Genomic DNA, 20,888 nt, shown 5'->3' with positions numbered 1-20,888 from the left:
GCCAAGGGCCGATCCTTACTTAAAACTCTCATTGATTAATATTGATTGATTCCTTGGAGGTAGCGCTGAGCGGAACACCGCACGGCCGCAATAATATGATTGGTCCAACTGTGCAAAATAGACATTCGTTTCCGCAATCACCTCCTCGTTTGACTCAAATCTTCTTCCCGCTAGCCATTTCTTCGCATTGGGGAATAAGTAATAGTCCGAGGGAGCCAAATCTGGAGAATAGGGAGAATACGGAACGAGTTTGAACCGTAACTCTATCAATTTTGCGGCCACAACTCCGGAAGAGTGAGCTAGTGCATTGTCGTGATGGAAAAGGACTTTCTTGTGATTCAATTGTGGATGTTTTTCTTGCAACTCGGTTTTCAAACAATTCAATAACGATGAATAATATTCACCTGTAATAATTTTACCCTTTTTCATATAATCGATGAATATTGTTCCCAAAAAACAGTCGCCAATCTTCCCGGCTGAAGGAATGGTCTTCGTCTTCTTTGGCAGACTTCTCGCTGGCAACCCATTGTTTAGACTGTTCTTTGGTCTCAGACGTGCAGTGGTATATCCATGTTTCATGTTCACAGTAACGAAACGACGCCTAAAGTCCTGTGGATTCCGTTGGAACAGCAAACATTTCTTAGAACGCTTCACACGATTTCATTTTTGATCAATTGTAAACAATCGCAGCACCTATCTTGCAGATAACTTTTTCATACCTAAATGTTGATGCAAAATATTATGTACCCGTTCACTCGAGATGCCCACAGCACTAGGTACTTTCACACCTTGATTCTTCTATTATCCATTACTATATCATGGATTTTATCAATGATTTCTGGAATAATAGCCTCAACCAGGGCGTCCAGAACGTTTAGCGTCACTTGTACTCATATGGTCACTCCGAAACGTTTGAAACCATTTATAAACTGTTCTAATCAAAGGTGCAGATTCACCATAATGTTTATCAAGTTTCTTTTTAGTCTTCTGAGGCGATTTGTCTTTCATAAAGTAATGCTTGATCATAACACGAAATTCTCTTTCATCCATTTTTTAGAAATCATTCGACTTCCTCGATTCAAATGAACGCCAAATACAGAGAAATAGATCAATCTGGCTGAAATTTGGTGTGTGTTCTTCCAAGAAATGCTACTAACTGAAAATAACCTCGATACACACACGTGATGCTATTTTTCTGACTTTACACGGACTTTTCAAACCGTCCTCGTACTTCAATTTTTACAATATGTATGTATATAATCAGGAGACATGGTAGTGTCTCGGGTGTCAAATCAATTGAGAACACTATCGTGTGACTTTATGTGAGTCGGCGAGATGCGAGCACCCGAAATTATCGGCTAAACAGAACAATAACGATTCAATAATGATTAAACAGAACAAGTTCTAAGTAGGCTTGATCGGTAATTTGAGTTCAACTTGTGCAATAAAAGTATTTTTATTTCTCTGCTACATGCCCTATGAGTAGAGATATTGCTACGCAAAGTCCGATTTGGAAATTTTTACTTTAAGGAGCGTAATCATTGTCATTTATCGTCGTCGCCTTTGTAATTTTTGTCGCGAGAGGCGCTACTGAGTCAAGTTAGTCCAATGTACACTGTCCGTCAATTCGCTGGGTTTAATAGTGGCCCTGATTTATTGACCTGATTTATTCGCAGGGTTGATAAGATCTAATATGATAAATATGCATGCATCGAAACGGATATTTAGTAATAATCTAAAATAATAAGATATAAATATATATTTCGTAACATGTTGTGCTTCGAATTATAATCTGGATTACTGCTAATATGTCCTTTTTGATGATTGCATATTTATCATTATTAATCTTATCGACACAGCGGATCATCAGAACGAGAAGGGTCTGTATGGCTCAATGAGAGATTATTGACGGGTAGAATATAATATGTTTCGTGAAAAATTGGGAAATGTATCTCTAACTACAGTCTCTAACGTCACGATTCTGAGTTAGATAGACGATTCTGAGATAGATTATTAAAAAGTCTCTATCAAATTTAAGATTCCACAGCCCTCGCAGTGATGTATATGCATAACGTGAAAAGAAAGTAGAAAACGAAAGAGTGAGCGAGATAGTATGCTTGCATTTTTTTTCACATGTCCGATTGGTAGTCAATGATGTTTTGCGGTGAGTTTGACAGTTCGTGATAATTTGTTTCGGAGTGCAAGTGACTCATGTTTGTGTCTATTATTTTGCAGATAAGTTCTAAGAAGCAATATAAATACTGCTTTTAAAAAATGTATGTATTTTTGAGGTATGTATTTTCCTTACATTCTTGATTGCCTACAGCTTCGTTTGCACATAGCATATTGCACACACGACCATAATGCACACACGACACTATTGCACATACGATAATATTGCGCACAACGAATTGCATACACGATCATATTGCACACAACGCATTGCACACACGACAATATTGCGCACAACGCATTGTACATACAACCATATTGCACACAACGCATTGCACACACGACAATATTGCACACGCAACCATATTGTACACCCGACAATATTGCACACACGACCATATTGCACACACGACCATATTGTACACACGTCCATATTGTACACATCGCATCATGTATCATCTGTCATTAATTTGAAGGGTCTTGTAATAGTATAATTGATTTATCCATAGAATTGATAATGATGGACTCATGCACATTGGAAAGAACATATTAGTGGTAACGTAGAATAATAAGAAAAATAATAACGTTAATTTTTGATAAATACTTACTTTAGGGGCTCCATTTTAAAATTAGATAAAAATAATCAGATAACAAATGGCATTAATCGGCAGACCGGATTCTAGTGTCGAATAATTTTTTGTAAATTTTTAAGCCAAGTAAGAAGGGAGGGTGTGCGTCACGGCGGGGCCCGACTACGAACCAGTCGTGAAAACTCGTAATTATTTTGCGAAAAAATACCACCTCAGCTAGGAATCGAACCTAGATCTCCTGTTTACCGGGCATCTTATCCCTTCGACTATCGAGGTAGGTGATGATATTTATCGCAAATAATGTGTTTAGAATAACACGTCAACAATTCAATGATACACATATATACATATATTACAATATACATATATACATATATTCTCTCGAATCCTCACGACTGGTACTCCAGAGAGATGATGGTTCTATTCTCTCGATGGATGCAGTTCGAACTGCAGCGGCGACACTCTCCATTGCCATTGGCAAATATACAAATAATCCTCCTGGAGCACGACAGGAAAGATTGCATCAAGCTCGAGCCCCCGAATAAGAAGGGAGGGTGTGTGTTACGGCGGGGCACGACCACGAACCAGTCGGTGTTTATATTGCAAACCACGTGACATTATAATTAACGATCTTACAACGTAGCCTATTCAAAGCTATAGTTAAAAATTTGTTCCCTTCCCTATTACATCGATAATCAAATTTGAAATCGATTAATTCTATTATCTGATTGTTTGAAACATATATCGGTTGAAATTATTTTTGTTTATTTTTCACGCGGCACTGGCAAGCATTCTTTCTAATTATTTATTCGGTTATTGTGATAAATATTATCATATATCTCGGTGATTAAATTGTTAAAACACTCGCGTATAAAGCATGCGATCCATGTTCGATCCTGGCTGAGATGATATTTTTCGCAATAAGAATTTTCGAAAGTGGAGGAAATTTGATTTCAAATTTGGTCGTCGTATGTGATGGTCAATTGAGACTTTCATCCATTGCGGAATGCCTATATTGATTATACTGTGTTCGCTCTATCCTTATTTAACATTTGGTGAGCAACAAGGATGAAATGATACTTATAATGATACCCCCATATGTAAACTAGTGTGTAAAAATATTTTCTCATGTAGATTTGTTATGTGAATTTAAGGCTCGCTGGAGTCATATTAGTTTTGTGACATCATAAGCGAGAAATGACATGCAATAATTTGACATGCAAAAAATATAAACATTTGGCTTGAAAATTTACAAAAAATTATTCGACACTAGGACCCGGTCTGCCGATTAATGCCATTTGTTATCTGATTATTTTTATCTAATTTTAAAATGGAGTCCCTAAAGTAAGCATAATATTTATCAAAAATTAACGTTATTTATTATTTTTCTTATTATTCTATTTTCATTACCACTAATATGTTCTTTCCAATGTGCCTGAGTCTATCATTATCGATTTTATGGATAAATCAGGCCGATAAATCAAGGCTATTGCAAGATCCTTCAAATGACGGATGGTATATGATGCGATGTGTACAATATGGACGTGTGTACAATACGGTCATGTGTGCAATACGGTCGTGTGTGCAATATTGTCGTGTGTGCAATATTGTCGTGTATGCAATGTGCTGTGTGCAATACAATCATGTGTGCAATGCGTTGTGCGCAATATTGTTGTGTGTGCAATGCGCTGCGCGCAATATTGTCGTGTGTGCAATGTGCTGTGTGCAATATGCTATGTGCAAACGAAGCTGTAGGCAATCGGGAATGTAAGCAAACGGGACGCTCTCTGAATTTTTCATTTTATTGTCTTTTACATACGTGTTTGTTTTCCAAAAATCAAAGCAAGTGTTCAAATATTATAGTTTGTACAGATTGTTGTGCAACTTTTGATTATATTATGATATATATATTTAAACAATATATCAGAAAGATATATTTAATAATTATTAATAAAATTGAATCATATCCTCAATGAAAATATATTAATAAAAGTAAAAACATATTGTACTTGTATCAAAATTTTATGTACCATACATTTTCAGGGTATTCAGAAAAAAATGTAAAGCAACATCCTGAAATATTTTAACATATTTTAAGTAAATTAAGAAAAAAATATTGATTAAAAATTAATTGTATTTAATGAACGGACTTAATTCCGGACGGTTTGAAACGTAATAAACGAGATTGAAGAAAATTTACTTACTTAAAGAAGAGAAACAGGTATAAAAAGTTATAATATATGTCCTAATTTATTTTGATTTCATTAAATATTTTAACGTCTTTTTCTCTTACTCTTACATGTTTATGCAAAATTTGTCAATACTTAGGAAAGATATATTTAGAAGAGACATAAATGATGCCTAAAAGGATTTAATATACCAAATTTAATGATATAATAATTCAGAGTTGTAACGATACGCCTCCCATGTTCTAAATATAAGTGCCACCGGGCTCTGCGCCCGACACCAAACACACCGATCGTCGTACGCCCTGTAAGACCGAACACACCGACTGTTGCGCGTGCAGCGGCATGCACTCGGCACGTATCAAATACCGCCGACGGAATAGCTCGCGCTATTCTGCAAAATAACAAGACGGGTATATAAACCCGGCCGATTCCCAATAAAAAGACCAGACCGATCCAATCCTTCGATTTGTTCCTACCGATACCTTTCCGACCGATATCAACCGAGACTAGGTATTCCTGATCTCCGTCGAGCATACTCGACATCAAGTATCATCAAATGAAAAAATCGGAACAGAGCATTCTCAGTCCTCGTCAAGCATATTTGGCTCTCCTCCGAGACAGAGCATTCTCAATCTCAACGCTTCTTTGCTAATGATACGAGCAAATCGGGACGGAGCATTCTCAGTCTCCGATAAGTATACTTGTCACTCGTTTCTCTTATCTTCCAACTCCAAGATGGAGCATTCTCGGTCTCATCACCCTTATTATTACGATATGAGCACACGAGACGGAGTATTCTCGGTCTCCGACAAGTATACTTGTCATGTAAAATCTACGAGCAGGAACGAGCATTCTCACTCCTGACATTTGAACGCACACCGATCACGCGGCAATAACGAATAACGCGACACGCACTGCAAGCGTTACCAACGAACCGCCGTTCAATCAATCACGCGCCTACGCGATCAGTAGGCCTCGTCACAAACCAATCACTCGCCCCAACGCACGTGCCGCACACTCCGAGTGCATATTTCACATGCATCGAAAGACGCACGTCGAACAGGAAATAACACCTATCAACAGCGCACTAAGCGAATCTTTACCGTTGTGTATTCACATCATCAAATCCAATAAATATATTTTTAACCAATATCTGAGTCAAATAACTTTATTAATTTCTCGGCAACCGACGAGCATGTCCGCGCACCCTCGAACTCGCACGACACTGTCCGACGAGAACGGACCGTTATACTTACAAAGAAGAGAAATAGGTATATAAAGTTATAATATATGTCCTAATTATATATTTATTTTGATTTCATTAAATATTTTAGCGTCTTTTTCTCTTACTCTTACATGTTTATGTAAAATTTGTCAATACTTAGGAGAGACATATTTAGAAGAGACATAAATGATGCCTTGAAAGGCACTTAATATACCAAATTTAATGATAATAATAATTTAAAGTATTGCTTGCTAAATGCATTGAATAGTATGCATTGTACACGAAACTCTAAATTAAATTAAAGGTGAAATTAAAATTATGGCTTAAGTTGAATATAAAGATATATAATTATACCGCTTTATATAAAAAATATATGTTTTACATATAAGATTTCAGCTTTCTATTGTTCATAACTGTTTTTGTAAAACAGTTTAATTTCTATTTTATTTTATGAAAATATATGAATAGATAAAAATATAATAATAGTTTCTTATTATTTTTTAGATATATATTTGTATACATAATTATATATTACAAAGTCGTTGTCGCGAGCGCCGAGAACGCAATCACGCTCACCGCTGACAAAGCGGATTGCGGCAAGCGATACTTTATCCGACGAATTATTATTTTACCAAGCGATAGCGATTACCAACGCTACCGTGCTAATCGCGCAAATATCGTGTAATCGTTCCACGTGAAGCAACTGTTAACCGGGTTGCGCGGCCCTTACGCGGAAAACCGCCGCGCGACCCAGAAATATACCGCGAACGCTGACGAACATGTTGATGACACGGCAAGGACCGGCCGCCTGGAACAGGATAAAAACGGAAGACCGATACTAGGAGAAGACTCGTCGAGTCCGCCGTGCCGTCACGTCTGTCGCGGTCCGAATTAAAAAGGACAATCTGTATCAAGTGTTAATAAAATTTATTGGTATTAAAACAAAGTGGTAAGTGCTTCCTCCCCGCCGACTCCTTGACCGATCCACCGAAACGACCCGCACAACATTTCTGGTGGCAGCGGTGGGATCGTTTCGCAGCTACACCCAGTCATCTGGAAGGAACAAACGATCGGAATTCAAGGAAAAGGCCGGAAAAGAAGTCGACATCCCTGCGGTGAGAAAGAGCCGGTAGAGCTACAACGCAGAGCATATCAGTGACACCGGAGAAGCCACGACCTACCGCAACAGCCAGCGCCACGTCACAAACATGCGAATTGCGAGCGTAATGTAAGTCATAGAAAATTAAGCCAAGCGCATTAGATAGCGAGAGAAGCGTGTAGGTAGATGTCGAACGAGGGAGTTAACCAAACTCCTGCCCAAAGAAACACGTCGTGGCTACATAGTGCGTCAGCCAGCCGAGCGCTCAGCCCGAGCCCTCCGAGCCTTGAGCAGACGGAAAATTCACGCGATCCGCGCGATAACGTACGCCACGATTTAAGTAATTATTATTCCGACGATAGTCTGACGAGTCAACCGGAATTACATCAGAACATTGTAATTGAACGCGTGTTTTCGCTTAGTGACATAGATAATAGCCTACTACCGAGTAGTGAGAGACGCGACGACGCCCTATTACAACCAACAGACGCAAGATCTGACCATAGCGACGGCACAAACGCAAGTAATCCTAGCCGCGGAGAATTCTCATTGACATCTTACGACAGTAGCGTGTTCAATCCAACCGAATTTTACACCGCTTCACGAAACATAAATCCAGCGGAAATGGCAAATTAAACCTCGGGCACATCGTTAAAATCGATCGCGGAAGAACAACAAGTAGTAAACAAAGAATTGGACGACGAAGTAAAAAGGATGAGAGCCACTTTAAGCCAGGCACACTGGAAATCTGACCCGGCGGAATCTTCGCACGACGCGCGAGATGCAATGTTGGTCGAATTGATAGAAGGCATGCGAGCACTACAGGGCCGCATAAGCCAACTAGAAGTCGTTAATTACGATCGGAGTGCAGAAAATGACGAACCGATAGAAATGACATACGGGCGTACACGGAACGATGTCCGAAATTCGCGAGATCCCGCACATACGTTTATGAAACTGAAAGAAGCCCGCGATATGATTCCGGAAATGGACGGATCATCGCGGAACCAAGTTCAAAAATTTTTAAATGCAAGCACGTACGCGATGAGCGAAATAAATCCTGCCGACGAAAAATCATTATTAAAAGCGATCTTGTGCACGAAACTAACAGGGAAAGCCATGCACGATTTCCAAACAAGGGATATACGCACGTTCATGCAACTGAAGCGCGAGATCGAGATGTGCTATTTGGCAAAGCGTAGCACTACGCACATTCAGCGAGAATTTAATATAACCCGTCAAAAACCCGGGGAAAGCGCGCGAGAATACGGACTCCGCGTTGACAAACTAGCAATGGAACTCTATCAATCTATGGTAGAAGGACGCGAGCACACCGCGGAACAACGAAAGGCAATCCTAGATACGATACAAGAATTAGCCCTAGAAAATTTCCAATTAGGATTACGTGACGAGATACAAACAATAGTACGATCCAGGAACTATACGAATTTAACAGCCGCGATGCTAGGCGCGACAGCCGAAGAAAAATTAAAAGGTAGCCAACCTATAAAAATGTACAATAACGGAAAGCTAGAAGCAACCAAGAACAGTATAGAAACCGCAATCAAAAACTGGAGTCACAATGCGGTAGGCTAGGACATTTGGCGCGCGACTGTCGTTCAAGCCGATACACAAATAAATATCCGCTACCGCGAGCCGAACGACCGGCGAACGTAAATAATATCGAGAAATACTGCTCGTACTGCAAAAAGGCAGGTCATAAGCGTGACGAATGCTGAACGGCCGCCCGAGAAAGAGGCAGCCGAGACGCACGAGACAGGATAATGAAAAAGGGCGACAAATAAATACCGCTGTAATAATGAGAAAGAATAAGCAGCAAAGGGGGAGCGATGACCTATCGTTCACAAGCAGTGGCGACGACGAAGAAGAAGAGAAACCGAGAACAAAGATAACGCGAACCGTACGCGAGCATCAAGTGACACAGGTGAATACGCCTCACACAAACGCCACGTTAGACTTGATTACCCTGCCGATGCGAGAGACAAAAAAGGGAAAAACAAGTTTCCTCCTCGATACAGGCGCCACTTTGACATTAATAAAAGTAGGAAATCTAAAGGGAAACACACTAATGCGCGAAGAGCGTTTAGCCCTAACCGGAGTTACAGGCCACAAGATACACACACTCGGAAAGATAAGAGCAACGATAACGCTAGGAGACCGAGAGATACGGCACACTATGTATGTGGTAAGAGATGACTTCCCAATAAATTATGAAGGGATACTGGGACTAGACTTTTTGAATAAACAACAAGCGAAATGCGATCATGGGAAAAAACAAGTCCGTATTGGCAACACAACTTTCAAACTCTATCCGCACAAGAAAACCATGCTAACGCCTCGCAGTGAAACCATAATTCAGGCAGTAACCGATCGGAATAGCATTGGAATAGTAAATGCAGTCGAAACCAAACCTGGAGTTTTCATAGGAAATTGTTTGGTCATACCAGAAGAAAACGTATGTCCAATAAGTGTGATAAATACCACGGGAGAATCCATGGAGATAACAACGCCGCTAGTCACGGTGGACGAGATAAAGACAAAAGACGCCGCACACATACCATGGAGGTGTCAAGTAACGAAAGAAGCGACGAGCCCATTCAAGCTCGTAAAGAAAAATTGCACAGACAAATGCGAACCGAGCATTTAAATAAAGAGGAAAAGAAAACCTTGCACCAGATTTGCGAAGATTTCTGTGATATCTTCCACCTAGAAAACGACCGCCTATCGTACACTAACGCAGTAGCACATGAAATAAATACGCGAGCAGATAGCGCGCCGGTGAATGTCCGACCATATAGATGACCAGAGAAGCACAAGGCAGAAGTAAATAAACAGATAGCGAAAATGCTGGACGACGAGATAATCCGTCCCAGCACGAGTCAGTGGAACGCACCCTTACTAGTAGTACCAAAGAAATTAGACGCATCTGGAGAGCGAAAACTACGAATAGTTGTGAACTTTCGGAAATTGAATGACTTAACAATTGGCGATTCTTTCCCGCTCCCGAATATCACTGACATACTAAACCAACTAGGAAACGCGAAATACTTTACAACATTGGATTTAGCATCGGGATACCATCAAATCCTCATGCATGAGGAACACAAACAAAAAACAGCATTCTCCACACCTTACGGGCACTACGAATTTAATAGAATGCCTTTTGGATTAAAAAATGCGCCTGCAACATTCCAGAGACTTATGAATTCCGTACTAACCGGATTACAAGGCCTCAAATGCCTAGTCTATCTAGATGACATCGTAATATATGGACCAAATTTGAAAGAGCATAATAAAAGACTAATTAAAGTATTCAAAAAACTAAGAAACTACAATCTGAAATTACAACCGAATAAATGTGAATTCTTAAGAAAGGAAGTGACATACTTAGGACACATTATCTCCGAAAACGGTATAATACCGGATCCTGCGAAAATAACGGCCGTAGCAAACTTTCCAATACCAAAACGAGTAAAAGATGTGCAATCCTTCATAGGATTAGCCGGCTATTATAGAAGATTCATCGAGAATTTTTCGAAGATAGCAAAACCACTGACAAAACTAACAAAAAAGAATGAGAAGTTCGCTTGGACAGCGGAACAACAGAACGCATTCGAAACATTAAAAGAAAAGTTAACGACCACATCAGTTCTAGCTTACCCGGACTAAACAATTTATAGTAACGACAGACGCATCCGGATACGCCATCGGAGCAGTATTGTCGCAAGGGCCAGTAGGCCAAGACCGACCAATTGCATACGCAAGCAGAATTCTGAATAAAGCGGAACAAAACTATAATACAACGGAGAAAGAATTGTTAGCCATAGTATGGGCCGTCAAACACTTTCGACCATACCTCTATGGAACAAAATTTCAAATAATTACAGACCACAAGCCATTGATCTGGCTATTTAGTATAACAGATCCAGGTTCACGATTAATCAGATGGAGGCTCAAATTAGAAGAGTACGACTATGAGATGATACACAAGGCAGGTAAAGGCAATACAAATGCTGACGCGCTCAGCAGAAACCCGATCTCGCCTGACACACAGATAAACAGCATCGAGCGCGACAAGGAAGAACGCGAATATAACAAAGAAGACAAGGAGCAAATAATGTACGAATATCATAATGCCCCCCTCGGAGGACATCAAGGCGTAAATACGTATCGTAAATCGAATACGACTAATGCACAACTGGCACGGACTAATACGAGATGTGGAAGAATACATCACCAAATGTGAATATTGCCAGAAAAACAAACTAAGCAAGAAAACCAAAATGCCTCTAGTACTGACCGACACGGCAGAAAAACCGTTTCAAAAATGCGCCCTGGACATCGTAGGACCACTCACGGTCACCATGAAAGGAAATAAATACCTACTAACATTTCAAGACGACTTAACAAAATTTAGTAAAGCAATACCGATATCAGACCAGGAAGCAAACACGATTGCCAAAGAGTTCACCACAAAAATAATATGCGAATTCGGAATACCGGAGACAGTACTGACAGATCAAGGAACGAACTTCGTCAGTGAAATGTTCAAGGATGTATGCACCCTCCTAAAAATAACGAAAATTCAAACAACCGCGTACCATCCTGAAAGCAACGGAGCCCTGGAGAGATCGCACAGGACTCTGATCGAATACTTAAGGCACTATATAAATGAGGATCAAACCAACTAGGATGAATGGATCCTATACGCGATGTTCACGTACAATACGACACCGCATACAGCAACGGGCTATACACCGTTCGAATTGATGTACGGGCACCGAGCAACATTACCTACGGCCCTGGCAGCGCCGCCGAAACCATATTACACATACGATAACTACGCGCAAGAACTAAGAGAACGACTCAGAGCCACACAGAAAGTAGCAAAAGAACATATTCGCGAAGCAAAACAAAAGGCAAAAAACTATGCAGATAAAAATACGAATACTAAAACCTTTAAAGTAGGAGATAAGGTCCTCTTGCATGACGAAGCAGTGTGCAGAGGACGATCGAAGAAATTGGAAGCACCATGGATAGGTCCATATCAAATAATCGAGAAAACCTCTGATGTTAATTACAGGATTAAACAGAAACGAAAAATTACGATGGTGCACGCGAACCGACTCAAACTATTCATCGAAGATTAGCAAACAACGCATACGAATAATTACCCGCAACAAGCAAAAAAAGCAAAAGCAGTAAAATAAAGATATTAATAATAAAGACAGCATAAATTAGAGTTAGTAAAAAGAAAAAAAAAAAAAAAATACAGGACTCACGACGACCGTGGACGGCTACCTGGACGCCATCCTTAAGGCTACCCGTTGGGCCGCCAGGCGGTATGACCGCCGCACGCCACACCACACATGATGGGAACATGTTCCCGACCACACCTAGTGCACTGCATGATGGAAAATAAAGAAACAAAAACCCGTCCACGACACGCGATAGACCACGGTCGACGGCAGACTGAACAAAATAATTTATAATGTTAAACGTAGCACACAAAAAATGCACGACGAGGATTCACGGAAAAGTAACCTGAACCCTAAACTTGCAGGATGCTCCTTATATGGAGAGGAGCAGTACAAGCGACACCTGATTCTCGGCATGCTATTGACTGGGAATTGTTCTCGCACCAGCCAGGAATCTACTAAGAGGAAATCGGTCAGCTGAGACAGGCTGAATCGGCATGGAAATTAGTGATAAAACTGAGCGCAAAAGAATTAGAGATCAGACATCAGCAATTGCAAGACTATATGGAGGAAACCGCAATACAGTGCCGAAAAGTAATAGGCAACGCCCAGTTAGGTTGCCGAAACATTATGAGGATAATAGAAAGAAAAAACACCAAATTGATCACGCTGTTGACACAAGTAGAAACGCTATACAAAACGACTGACAAACGACGAGGACTGCTAGATGCGATCGGGTCGGTCAGCAAAATATTATTCGGAACAATGGACGCCGACGATCAGAAACTAATAGACGAGCAACTACAAACGTTACGAACAAACGGCAAGGTACTGCAGCACGCAGTAGCAAATCAAATAAAAATAATCAACGCCACAATAGCGCACTTGGACGAATTAGAAAATACTCTAAATTATAATGAAAATCTGATAATGAGTGCGACAAAACGACTAGAACAACGATTGACCGAGTCAACACTATAGGCAGACGTAGACGAACACTTACTAATCCTGACAACGATAATGAACGATTTAACGAAGGACACGGAAAATGTAATAGACTACCTGACATACGGGAAAAACGGAATGATATCGACACGACTACTACCCATCAAACATATAATAACAGCCCTCAAAGAAGCGGCTACACAATTACAAATGGGATTACACTTTCCTTTTAAAATCCAGATTGAGCACTGGCAGACCATACACACATACATCACTTTTAGCGCATATTCAGATGGTCCATACATATACACAATCTTGCGATTTCCGGTAGTAGCATACCCTACATTTAAACTAGTTAAAGCAATACCGTTACCAGTACACGATCATGCGAATGTATTCGCCTACATAAAAATAAACCATCCCTTGCTAGCTATAGATAAAGAGAATCACCACTACAAATTACTAGAGGAAGTAGAGTTAGAACGCTGCATACGAGAAACAAACACATACACATGCGAACAGAACTTCGCGACATATTATGTGGAAACAACAGCACCATGCGAGGTGCAAATATATACACATACACCGGGACAGCTCAATTACTGCGAAAAGAATCATATGATATCTAACACACCGTTGTGGATAGCATTGACGGAGGAGCAAGCGTGGCTCTACTCCACGGCACACAAGCAAGAAATTAGCATTAAGTGCGAAAAGCAAATAGAAAAGAAAATTATATTAGAAGAAACCGGAAAAATAAAACTAAAAGATAATTGCAAACTAATCACACCAAACGTAATATTAAAAGCACGAAAAATTAAGGGAATAAAATATATTCAAAACTACCTTCCCGAATACAATATAACATTAGAAATAAAAAATAAAGACACCGATAAGAATAAGCTAGCGAAAACCGACACGTTACGACAAATAATTAAGAACCCCGTAGATTTAACCAAGTTAAGCATAAGTCTAGAAGAAATAAGAGAAACTCTAGAAGATAGCGATTATAACTTACTCAAAAATAAATACACTGTATACTCTATGGGAACAGGTACCTGCGTAGTAATAATAACTATAGTAGGATTAATAACATGACGCACAAACAAAAACAAAAATAAAAAGCAAAAGAAAAGCGAGACCGCACAGAGGCGCCGCGACGATGCTATGTTATATTAGTCATAAGCACACGATTATATTACAGTTACGCGACAACATATGTAAACAAGTAAGATCACCTCCCATCGAAGGGAGGGAGGGATGCCGCGAACGCCAAGTAAGGGACACATGGAAACCGAACCCTATGGTTCCCTTCCATCAAAGGGGGAGGGATGTCGCGAGCGCCGAGAACGCAATCACTCTCACCGCTGACAAAGCGGATTGCGGCAAGCGATACTTTATCCGACGAATTATTATTTTACCAAGCGATAGCGATTACCAACGCTACCGTGCTAATCGCGCAAATATCGTGTAATCGTTCCACGTGAAACAACTGTTAACCGGGTTGTGCGGCCCTTACGCGGAAAACCACCGCGCGACCCAGAAATATACCGCGAACGCTGACGAACATGTTGATGATACGGCAAGGACCGGCCGCCTGGAACAGGATAAAAACGGAAGACCGATACTAGGAGACTCGTCGAGATCCGCCGTGCCGTCACGACTGTCGCGGTCCGAATTAAAAAGGACAATCTATATCAAGTGTTAATAAAATTTATTGGTATTAAAACAAAGTGGTGAGTGCCTCCTCCCCGCCGACTCCTTGACCGATCCACCGAAACGACCCGCACAACATCGTCATATCATATTAAATTTGATACATCAGGTCCTTTTAAGGCATCGAATGTTTCTAACTCCCTTGAAATAATTAGATTCTGATTTTTATGTACATATACTAGTAAAAATTGATATAATTCTTACATATTTTAAGATCAACATGTAAGCAGATAATAATAACTTTTTATTATTAGATCTATATTTTTATCTAGACAAATATTTATGTACATATTTATATGCCATATATTACGTATTTGTTAAAATTGTAACGATGCATCCCGCTGCATCGTTCCGTCCGACCCTTCATCCTGCGGACGAAAGCCGACTACCCGTCGGTTTAAAGGCACGAAAGCGCCAATAAACTCTTAAATTATTGTAATAATAATCATGGCCTACGGGTCATACAGAGAATCTGCACTACTTGGCGTGACGTGGCGAAGATGCGCCCGGAGAAACCCGAACGCGTCACTTAAAATACAAGAAATAACGAACGAAACTGTTTGTTAATAATTTTGTTATTATAAATTAGTTCGGCAAAATAATACTCGCGGATCGACCTGAAGAGACGCCGAATTTCACCGAATTATTGATCCGCGGGGTATAAAAAAGCCCGATCCGATCAGAAAATATATAGATCCTCGGAATCATCCGCCGGGCTCGCTTAGCGAAATCGATTCCGACCCCGAACTGAGAATTCGCCAAGCAGAGGTTGCGAGTACGCCGCCCCAGCCAGGAGTTACTGGCCAGAGCCGATTCTCCGTTTCCTATCCGATCCATCAAATCCGCTTGCCGGGGACGCTCGAGGTAGCGTGTTCGCTGCCCCAGTCAGGAGTTACTGGCGCTGGCTAAGCATCTCCTCCGACTTCCGAACAATAAACGCAACATACGGCAAACTCGCCACGCCAGGTGTTTCTGGGCCGTTGCGCCCTGTGACCGAACACGCCGGCATCCGCCGCTGTGAACCGTCGCCGCCGTCCTCGCTTCCGAGTATCTACTCGCGATCCGCGTCCGCTGTATCTACCCGCGATCCGCATCCGCTGTAAATACGCGCGATTCGCGTCCGCTGTAAGTATCCGCGATCCGCGCCGCTGTAAATATCCGCGCCGCTCCGATCCTCGACCGCGCCCACCGTAAGTATCCGCGTCCGCACCGCTGTAAATATCCGTATCCGTGCTGCCTGTAATTACTTATCCCCGCTGTACATAATCGCGTCCACTCCATTGGATAACAATTGCGCCGCTGCTTAACAAATTATAAAACGCGCTGCAATCGTCGCCATCACGATTGACCATCGATTAATCTGTCATCCAAAATTCCTTGCTGAATAAATAAATTAGTATCAAGGATTTATTCGTCTTTATCATTCCGAATCCGGACAAACCGACGAGCATATCCGCGTACTTAACACATCCTCTCGGAATACGAACCGGCGAAAAAGTGATCTGTTTTAAAATTTTATTTAATAATATTGCTTTCGTTATTTAATACAGTTATGATAATTTATTTAAATAATTTATCATAAATTATGATAAATTATTTAATAATTTAAAAAGGTATATTTAATAATTATTAATAAAACAGAATGATCTCCTTAATGAAATGTATTAATAAAAGTATAAGAAATATATATTGTACTAAAATTTTGTGTATCATATATTTTCAAGATATCTAGGGAGAAAGGATTATAAAGCAACATCCTGAAAAATTATAACAAATCTTAATTAGAAATATTTTAAATATGATTGTGTTTGAAGAAGTAGAAATGAACAATGAACATGTCACGCCCTTTGTTAGATCTCAAATTGTTAAATAAAGATATAAGTTTATTATTCAATTGAAGAAAAATAGTATAGTAAACGACATTGAAAAAAATTTATTTAAAAAGAATTGAAATAGATAAAAAAATTGTAATATGTGTTTTAATTTAAATTGATTATTTATTTCTTTAAATATTTTAAAGTCGTTTTTCCTTACAGGTTTATACAAAATTTATCAATGTTTAGAAGAGACATAAATGATGCCCTAAAAGGACTTAATATACCAAATTTAATGATAATGATTTGTGATACTGTTCTCTCAGTTAAATTCTCAATTAGATTTTTTTACGTTCTTGTCTGCCAAAAACATTTAATGTGTACACTCTAAATTAATGGCGAAATTAAAGTTAAGACTCTAGATGAAAGATATATAAATATTACCGTTTTACATTTCAACATTTCAACTTAGTTTCCTATTGTTCGTAACCGTTATAATCGTAATAACTTTTACGTAATAATTTTTATAATCGTTTAATTTTAATTAATTTTAGCATTGTTCTATTTCACGATTTTTATAAAAATATATAAACTGACAAAAATATAATAATAGCTTTGTATTACTTTATTTATATTGTAACGGAGCGCATCTCTCCGCTCCATTCCTCCTCCGAATTTCCCCCGACCGACCATCCGTCGGGGACCAGGCGGAGTGCGGCAGTGGCCGCAAAGAGGCAGCAATGCCTCCTTTTTAATACATTCATACGCGAACTCCGAAGCGTCGGAGAATACCACGAAAACACGTATGTTTTCGTGGTATTTCCCCGCACCGCGCCAAGCGTCGCGCCAACAAGCGCGAACGCACTCCGCACCGCGCCACACACCGTACCACTGAGCGCGAACGCGTCCAGCGCCGCACCGACGCCGCGCCACGCAATCGAGCGAGCGTCCCGCACCGCGCCACGACCGCGTCCACAAGCGTAACCACCCCGCACCGCGCCGTTACCTTCCCGAATTCCTTCCCTACCAAAAAACCAATCATCCCCGATCCTTTTTTTCCGTTCCTGGGGAGAGGGATGCTAACCCCGAGATCGACCAATCCGACCGATCCGACCGAAAATACCGAGGTCGATCTCGGATATAAAAAGGCATCGCTCTCCACAGGAAATCACTCCTCGTTTACTCCTGTTCCTAGCTCGTTTTCCGAGAGCCCGTCTCAAGGAAGCGAGTCTCCGAAACCGATAGCAAGCCTGAGATTTGTTGGGGTTCTCCCCAACGCGCCAAGTTCGCTTGGCCTGGCCGAAAGCCGTCTCCGTAGCTCGCACGGCAAGCCGAGAGTTGCTGGGGTCTCCCCAGCGCGTCGAGTTCGCTCGACCCGACTCCGCCGTTCCCGAGATTTCACCGCCGAGTATCGGGATTCTCCCCGATACTACCTCTCCGAGCACCAGGGTACACCCTGGTCGGCCGAGTACACTCGGCACCGCCACTTTCTTCTCCGTACACAGCCCTCCCCGGCTGGCCGAGTTCACTCAGCATTCAGACAGACAGACGAGGGGCGCACCCCCCGTCAGCCGAGCCCTCTCGGCAGGGAACGGGCCCACCCGTTCTCCGATCTAAACGATCCGCCGACCTCGCGAAATATCCATCCTCGCGACAACACCCGCGACACGCGTGCACGTTTAAATCCACGCTGATTTAAAGGCCCGCGACGAACACGTGCGACACCGCCGCCGCCGCGTGCGCCCCGCGTCACCGAATTGCGCGCCGCGATCAGTATCGCGCCGACCGCCCGAGCGATATCTTATTTTATATTCACGCGCTATCCGCGCGCCGATCGCCGTCTCGCCCGTCCACGGCCACGAACATTAACGCGAAGATTCGGTGCATTCCATCGCACCACTATTAGTCAAATAAAACATCGTTATTTGTTATAATTATCGCCTAACAATTTAATAACACCTTTTTGTCTCCAACGTCCTCGCTTCCCCTCCTGATAACCGACTGACCGCTCTCCGCGCGGGAAAGCGAGACCGTTTTAATATTATTTAGATTTATATTCCTATAAGTAATTGTATACTACAAAGTCATCATATCATTTAAATTTGATGAAGTAGGTCCTATTAAGGTTATATAAATTTATATGAACGTTTCTTCCCATGGAATGATTAAATTCTGTTTTTTTTATGTACATATACTAATAAAAATTGATAATTCTTACATGATATTTTAGGATAAATATATGAGCAGATAAAACTAATAACTTTCTATTATTCCAGATTTATATTTTTAACTGGATATAGATTTATGTACATATTTATTGCTATATATTACATATTTGTTAATGTTTTAAAGTTTTATATCGCGATTAATTTAATAATATTGCTTTCGAATCATTTAATATAGACAATTATATCTATTTAAATAATTTATCAAAAGATATATTTAAATTATTGATAAAACAGAACGTTCTTCCTAGTGAAATTGTACTAATAAAAGTACAAGAAATATATTGTACTAAAATTATGTGTATCATATATTTTCAGAATGTCCAGGAAAAAAAAATTTTAAAGCAACATCCTGAAATATTAGAAACATTTTAAATATGATAGCATTTAAAGATTGTAGAAATGAACAGTGGAACATCGTCGTTTGTTAGATTTCATATTGTTAAATAAAGATATAAGTTCGCAACAATGGTTATAATTTCTATAATTAATATTTAATTTCTTAATATTCATTTTTTTTATGTACGTAACATCTTATTTTTTCGTACTTACAGTATTTCATTCAATTAAGAGAAAATATTATGGAAGTCAAGTAGTTGATAAACGAGCAGACATAACTTAATGGTTTGAAGCTTAATGAACGAGATTGAAAAAAATTTATTTACAAAGAATTGAAATAGGTAAAAAATTGTAATACCCTAATTTATTTTGAATATCTATTTTTTTAAATATTTTAACCTTTTTTCTCTTGCAAATTTATACAAAGTTTATCAATATTTAGAAAGAATATAAATGATGCTCTAAAAAGACATAATATATCAAATTTAATGATATGGTGATTTGTAGTAATACTGCTTCCTTAATTAGATTTTTCTACGTTCTAGCCTGTCAAATGCATTGAATATGTATTGTTATGTCCAGTGGACTCCATGGTTCTTTTCTTTCCAAAAAGACGAATATTATAATTTTCCTCATATAAGAATATTAATTTCCTCTTCGATTAGATACTGAATTATATTGAATTTCAAAAAACAAGAGAAAAATTTGCAACCGCTCTGACTATTATAATGATACACTTAATTTTAAAAAAAATTTAAAAGAATTTTAAATAGCATATGCTAAGAATTATTATTATTATTAGTCCAAAGTTAGAGCTGTCGCAAGTCCGAATACTGTCACCTTGGCACGTGCCAAGCAGAAGCGAAGAAGATATCTAATGTAAACTCCTATCTTTACACATCTCAAAGTTCCTGCCACCGTTCTTGCCCTTCAACCAAGATTCAGACCCTGATATAAATAGGGCTGCTTCCGAACTGCGACAGCATTATTAAATAATTTTTCATTAGTGTCACTTCCATCCATTCAACTAACTGTTCGAACCATTCGAACACTTCGAAGATCCCAACCTTCTGAAGAGAAGTCGAGACTTGTTCTTTCGAGATAACCGTCCCAGCTAATCAACAGTGAGTTTTACATTTATTAATTATCAATTAATTATAAATTTCAGATTTTTATTTCGTTTCTCTGCTCCATAACATTCTAATCTATTCTTCCCTTTCCTCTCTCTCTCTCATTGAACTGGTCTGAACTATACGAGGTTCCCGTTGTTCTTCCCTTTTTTTCAGTCTCATTGGACTGGTCTGAGCTATGCGAGGCTCCCGTTGGTCTTCCCTTTTCTTTCTCTCTCTTTGAAC

The 20,888-nt window shown here is 39.9% G+C and overlaps 1 protein-coding gene and 1 pseudogene across 1 annotated transcript in view; one reads left to right on the top strand and one right to left on the bottom strand.

Moving 5' to 3' along the window:
* Positions 1–20,888, bottom strand: part of LOC105430555 (multicopper oxidase 3-like) — a 163,070-nt gene that overhangs the window by 55,738 nt on the left and 86,444 nt on the right. The window lies entirely within an intron of this gene.
* Positions 7,321–20,888, top strand: part of LOC148936275 (uncharacterized) — a 125,436-nt pseudogene continuing 111,868 nt past the window's right edge.

This window comes from Pogonomyrmex barbatus, unplaced genomic scaffold (genome assembly GCF_055798465.1).
Source record: "Pogonomyrmex barbatus isolate J1 unplaced genomic scaffold, ASM5579846v1 scaffold25, whole genome shotgun sequence".
Classification (NCBI taxonomy): Eukaryota; Metazoa; Arthropoda; class Insecta; order Hymenoptera; family Formicidae; genus Pogonomyrmex; species Pogonomyrmex barbatus.
The sequence above is the reverse complement of the archived record's forward strand: the minus strand, read 5'-3'. Positions and strand labels throughout refer to the sequence as shown.